The 6,939-nt window shown below is 38.2% G+C and overlaps 1 long non-coding RNA gene across 3 annotated transcripts; it reads right to left on the bottom strand.

Moving 5' to 3' along the window:
- Window positions 1–3,730: 3,730 nt before the first annotated feature.
- Window positions 3,731–6,831, bottom strand: LOC109999015 (uncharacterized). 3 transcript variants are annotated; one of them, XR_010667176.1, is made up of 5 exons: window positions 5,920–6,831; window positions 5,698–5,759; window positions 5,570–5,619; window positions 5,260–5,383; window positions 3,731–4,732 (listed from the first exon to the last, which is right to left on the bottom strand). It is a non-coding gene; the product is annotated as an uncharacterized lncRNA (long non-coding RNA). The 3 variants fall into 3 exon arrangements; XR_003809612.2 differs by having other exon boundaries at window positions 5,837–6,828; XR_002278620.3 differs by lacking the exon at window positions 5,920–6,831 and having other exon boundaries at window positions 5,698–5,894.
- Window positions 6,832–6,939: the final 108 nt, after the last annotated feature.

Raw genomic sequence — 6,939 nt, 5'->3', positions numbered from 1 at the left:
GGCCATTGTAAGCAGCAGTTACCATGACAACTCTCCGGTGTTGCCGTTTCAGGCGACGCAAGCTAGTTTTTCCGGATTCTTGTGTAAACACACTCAAGAGTAGCAGCGTTGGACAAGTTATCTTTGCCTCCTCTCGTTACTCTAGGGCATTAACTGAAAAAGGTTCAACACACACACACACACACACACACACACACACACACACACACACACACACACACACACACACACACACTCACAGCAGGATTGGTAGCATCAGTCCATTTTGAAAGACAGTTTGATGGCTTTTTAATCAGCACGCAGTGCAGATAAATTGCATCAAAAAGTCTGCAGTAGCTCTGTGTGTGTGTGTGTGTTACATAATGCACTATGAGATAAAACTGCATTCTGAGGTTTGAATACTGCATGATGCCAGCGACAGTGCTGGTCCTATTTTTACTGTTTCACTCAGTCACGAGTGCAGGAATACACACGCTCAACTTGCCATGTCCTTCAATTTGCTCATGAATTCCCTTTTTGTGTTATACATTCTTAATCTGTTGTGGTTTTATTCAAACATATATTTACTTGCAATATGATCCCAGCTCTGTGGAGACGTGTTTAGTCTAGGAGGTGGACTGGACTAAGGTATTAGATCTAGTGTGTTTTTGTAAGGGTGGGAGTTTTTAGCGTACAGGAGGAACGTTATACTCGCATGAGTTTTGGATTTGTTGTAGCAATAAGTGCTTCTGTGAGATGCTGGGCAACATGTCGACACACAATCACACACAGACAGGCAAACATGGACATTTAACAGGCTGTAATCAGCAAGGTGCTTGACAAATTACAGAAATATGTTTTTTTGAATTTTACTTTAAGGTTCTCATGAAGCTAAAAGATTCTTTAAGGAAAAAAAATGTAATTTAGGCTGTTTTCAAACAAGCTCCTGTGAAAAAATGTCTTGAAGATTTCAGACAGACTGCTCCTGAAATCTTCCTGAGATGGTTGTTGTCCCTCACAGAGAGAGGAAGAGGGAGGGGGTCTTAGGAGGCAGGACAGGATGTAAAAAGAACAATGAAGACGAAGCAACAGAGAGTCAGACACTAAAATGAGAATATTTTCCTTTATATCAATGCTTCCTGTAGGACGACACAGTCACAATATCAACAAAAGAGCAGAGAAGAACATGCTGATGAAAATAATGAAGCAGCTTCATTTGAACCCTTTTCAGATTCAGATTTGTTTTTCATGCCGCCCCATTGGCTCCTTTTAATGACATAAACAATCTGCTTGTAGTCCTTTTGGTAGTCTTCTGTTTTTAAAGGAAAATCAGAATCAAACATCTCTCTGTTAGCTGTTTCATGGGAACTTTAAAGGACAGTTTGTTTCACTTCAGACGCAAGAGCTGTTTTTTTTTTTTTAAATGGATTCCAAAGAACCAATCAAGTAACCATTTTAAATTACTCTTTGCTGTTGGTTTCAGTTTTTGTGTTTTCCTCTGTACCCTCAAGTGAAACTACAACAGCCTCTCTGGGAAACTTGAATTCACCTCTAATAATAATCTGTATTTAACGTAAAGGGAGATTTAATTGAAGGTAGCAGGCTGATAGAGATCCAAAACCTCCAGCTTCTGAGACTGGACACAGATAATGAGATGATATGCGGAGTGTGTGTAGAGAGTAATACAGGGAGGTAATAATAACCACTGACTCATTCAGCCTGCTGTCTTCAAACACACACCAGAGAAGCTCCTCAGATATTTTCTTACCTTACAGAAAGGCACTTCCAAAGACAGCCATGACCCCTCAGAGTGCCTCTTTTCTGTGAACAGATGATGGGAGGGAGTGGATCTGGGCAGGATGTGGCGCACTTGTTCCTCTTTCCCTTCTATCTATCCACACACGCGTTGCTTTTGTCTATCCATAAACACATCCTCAAGTGTTTACTGACCGAGCCGAGAGACGAACCTCTGCTGCCCCAGTGAGTGACTTAAGTAAGAAATGAATGGCACATGATGCACTTTAGACCTCTAAAAAAACAGGACCTCGGTCATGTATTTCTGTACGGCTTGCCCTCCCTGTAATTGTACGCTGGTGCATGATGCAAAGAATGTAGACTTTAGAGCTTCAGATGTAGATTTATAACTCGTAGAAAACCAGAAAGATGCTTTTATTTTTTTATATTCACAGAAACAAAATATCTATCGCTTCATATGTCGCTATATATTTTGCCTTAGGGTGCACAGAAAGCATGGCAGAGGTTTGTCTCTCGGTTTGTCAGTAAGGGTGTACACAGCAGAACTGTAGTCTTCTTTATCTGTAACAGAGCAAAGAACATTGTGTGGAGGAAAAAATGTTGCAATTTTTAACTGTGTCCAGTGAGAAGATAAATTTGAAGAAATCTACATTGTCATTTTGATTTTTTAACTCCAGATGTGTATCTGGCAGACAGCTGTGTATCACGTGTTACAAGGAATTAATCAGTTCAATTCAAAAAGCCAATTGTAACATGTCATATGTCAAAGTCTTGTCCGAGGACTCTGACCAATTTTTTCACCTTCCCTTTGGCACAAAACCAAAAATTGGTTTGTGCAAACTCACATCTACTTTCTTTGCAATTCTTTATTCAAACTTTAACACTGTTGTATCCCAGAAAGTAGAAAACTGGTTTAACAAGAACATGTTTCAAACAACAGTTTCTTCAACTAATGAAGGTCTGAGTCGTCTAATTGTTTACCAGCTCTGCTTTTTGTGATGGACCTGAAGAACAAGTCCGCACTTGAGTCTCATTTTCAGAGCAAAAACTTTTCTCAGGGACCAGGAGCATTTTGAGCGTTTTCATGGCAAAGTCCAGCTCTGTGTGTCAGCAGCTCTGTGACTTTAATCGTAGTCTATCTTAAACCTAATTTCTTGTTTAGGGATGAGTTTTACTTTTGTGATGTGTTTCACTTGCTGAGATTGTTCCAACGTAGGCTGAAAAATCTTTCACCTAGCTCCTAGTAGTTGTCATGTCCTCTGTAAAACATGGTTGTCATAGTGATGGTTTTGAAAGGTGGGATCACATGGAGGATGAGGAGGAGCAGATGGTTTTACCGCCTGTTTGTAGTCAGGAGTGTGTTCTCAGATTACATCCCTCAGAAATGTTTGATGACTTTGTTAATGCTCCTGCTTAAGTTTTACAAGTGGAGAACATTTCATCTGCCCAATAATCTAGTACTGTTAAATTACCTTAGGGTGTAGTTGAAGATTCCACCACCAGATGTCACTGTTGTTATTTGACACTAGTTATAGACTGATTGTAGTTAATTCTTTGATCTTCAAATATTGAATTAGTTTCAAAAGAAAGAGAGAAAACAAAATGAACAGAAACAAGGTGTTGGTTGTGTTCGTCGTCTTTGCCGCGGCAGTTGTAGGAATCCCTCTTAAAGAGCTTCAATGCAGAGTTTTACACACCAGTTTTGTACTTCAGAGATGCAACAGTTTGAGTTTTTGCAAAGAAATGTACACTTTTTGTTTGACTTCATGCAACTTTATTCACATTTACCATTCTTAAAAACCCATGTTAACAACTCAAGCTTCCTAGAGCGTACCTGGCAGTGTGCTGGTGTGTCTCTGGGACTATAAAGCAGGTGCAGGTACGCTCTGGTGCTCCAACATCACTATGAATGTGGAAAAAAGATGGACGTTGATTCTTCATTTTTCAAAACTTCTCAGCACTTTACCCCTCACTGCCGTACCTTAAACGTCTCAGAGTCAGCCGGTCCTCAGTGCCGTCACCTCACCTGCTACTGTATGATGGGAAGTCTATAGGTGTATTGATTGTGTTTTAAAGGTTGTGTGTGATGACAGGTAAAGGGGATATCAGCTGTTATACAGACGCCTTCCCTTTGGCACAAACCTTTTTTGTATTTTTTTTTTCAACCTGCCATGCTCCATTTTAGTTGTACCGTTTTTTATGATTATACTTTCGTTTCATCATGATGTTTACGATGAATGTGTATCTTCATGTTCTTGTGTTTTATATTTGAATTTATTTTGTCTTCTACCACAGTATAGCCGTTGTCAATTGTATTTCAAGATTCAACGTAAAAATAAAAGAAAGGCAGATCAAGATATGAATCAAAATAAACAATAGTAATTTCTATAAAGATATGTCTTCTGATTTTAATGCTGTGAATGTGAATCACTCTGCACTTTTCTGTTATATTTCAGAAAAAAAAAAAACAGGTTTTGTTTTCACTCTTAAATTCTGACTGGCACTGTTTTCCAGAGGTGTGGACTCGAGTCACAGATTTGATGACTTTGGACTCTATAAAATCATGATAGACTTGCAACTTGTTCAGGACTCAAAATTCAAAGGTTAGGACTTTTGACTCGACTATCTTTACTTGTGACTTACAAAGCAATGACTTTGCCTCACTTCTGCTGCTTTCTCGAGCCCTTTGTCATCACAAATATTAATGGTTTTCAGGGTGAGCTGTCTGTGTAAACCCAAACAGCTGAGATTTTAACCCCAACTTTACCTGGATTTCTTCCTGCAAGCAACCTTGAAAATGTTCTATGTAAAGTCTAAACAATATCAACATATTGTGAATGTGTCAAACTTAACATAGTATTGATATGACAAAAATGTCATAACAGAGTCAGACTCTGTTGTTTTGTCTGACACTTCCCCATTGTTTTTTTTGTCTCATGTCCCACATCTTGAGATCATCCCTACGGTCGGACAGGTGAAGTCTTCTGCTGTGAGGGACCTGTGGAAGGAACCACACAAAGTTCTGAAGCTTTAAAAACAACAGTGGTACAGTTTTAGACAATCAAAAACTGAAATTACCCAACATTGGATGCAGTACTTTTTGGTGCTTGGTGAATGGTAGTATCTTGTGTCAAATAATAACCAACAACACCACCTGGGGGCTTGCACCCCAGGAAATACACAACTTAAAACTCCAAATGTAAAATAATTAAGACACACAGATTCGAACACTGATGAGACAGAGATGTGGTTTCAAAAGAATTTATGAAAATATGCAAACTATGGTGGAATTAAGCTGTGGGGAAGAAAGAAAAATGGTTAAACTAAACTAAAAATATAATAATGCAAATACTAATAAGGACAATTAAGATATCATGTTTATTGATCACATAATCTAAAATATGTAAAATTTAAGGTGGGGTTTAAAACACTACCAATCCAGAAATAAACCAAAACTGAGCTTAAGCCACTAGTTAAGAGGCAGACTACACTGAGGAAGGTGTGGGGGTGCTACCACATACTCACCTTCTTGAAGCAAATCTCACAGCAATCCAAACTTTAGTGTCATCTATTTGTGACCCAGAGCTCATAACTCACATGCAAAGTGTGGGGACCTCACTCTGCGTACCTAGCCTCCCCAACTAAGTGGCTGAAAGAAAAACACAAATAATTCAATAACGAAAACAAAGCAAACAAGCAATTTCCAGTTGGTTGACGGCAAACTAAATAAAAAACTAAGTCAAAGTCATGCAAAAACAGAATGATATGCACAAACCAAACAAAACTTAACAGGGACAATCAATGAGATAAAGGGACCAAAAAGAAAAGTACTTACACTAAAGGCAAACACTACTAAAAGGGCAAAACAGCAGCAGTTAAAGCCACCTAAAAGGAAAACAACTATTAATAAAAGTAAATCCATGTTTCAACTCAAAGCTAAAAATACTGAACCCCCCTACTCACCACCACGGGGAATTAGTCAGAACTGATCTGGGGAGCAAGGAACCATGGACCAACTATCACAGCTGCAGCAACAACCAAACAATGATCTCATTAACTATTAAAACAAACAAGTTAAACATTGCATCAAAGCTGTACGCACCAGCAGCAACACTAGACAGATGCCAGACAGGAGCAAGAGCACGAGCCATGTATTAGGCATCCAGGTGCCTTAAATTAGCTCACCTTATTAGTGAGCCGGGGGAGGGGACAGGTGAGAGTCTGCATTCAAGAGCTCCATGTTTGGTGTTGTCTACCACATATAGATTAAGACAAACAAGGGCCCCCTTCCTCCATTGGGGCCCTGGGTAGTCAGTCTCACCCACACCCATGGAAATGTCTCATAAACAGGTTGAACCTGAACCAGAGTCGTCAACAGGTTCTCTCCCTGCACTGGTTTGACCACACCTGGGCGTTTACGCACACACTGCTCAGTAGACTGAGAAGACAAGGAGATGCACTCAGTACATGAGACCCAATAATTGCACAATTTGATCATGAGTACACGATGTTCAGAGGTTAAATAAAGGTCTCGGAAATATTAATGAATCTAATGACTAATTAAGTAAATGTGTAAAATGAAATTAACTAAATTTTGCAAATATTTTTATTCTTTCCACAAATTAAAGTCAAACTATCTTGTAAAATTAATCGATCAACATCAGTATGATGATCAAAAATATTACACACTCCTCAGTAGTGGCTGTACATAAGTTATTATATATATTTTTTTGATCCTTGTCGATTTAAAATAAATAAATAAACTACAGTATTGCATTAAAAACTTGAACAAACAAAAATATACCCTGAAGATCTGACTTTATGGCTGTCCCTTAATATTTACAGTCTATGGGCTTCAGTCATATCCTTGCTTTCATACTCTACTATGATTTAACAGATTATATATTCTAATGTTAAACTATGTGACCATTATTATTAACTGTTTATCTTCTTTTGATTCGCATTTTAAATATTTAATTTATCATTACTTTCACCTTAGTCAAATAAAATAGGTTCAAATGTACCATCTACGTTAATTAACTTTTCATTTTATTATCATTATGGCCCTTTCGCTGTTTTTATGAATATGCAGTGTCAACACTTTTATAAGTGCATGTATGTTGTAAACCTTGAGCTGTGCTTTCTTGTATAAAAAATGCTGTGCAAATAAAGTTGTGAGTCATTTTGGACAGGTTGGAAATTAAA

Source organism: Labrus bergylta, chromosome 11 (assembly GCF_963930695.1).
Source record: "Labrus bergylta chromosome 11, fLabBer1.1, whole genome shotgun sequence".
NCBI classification, from domain to species: domain Eukaryota; kingdom Metazoa; phylum Chordata; class Actinopteri; order Labriformes; family Labridae; genus Labrus; species Labrus bergylta.
This window is presented reverse-complemented; position numbering and strand designations above follow the sequence as displayed.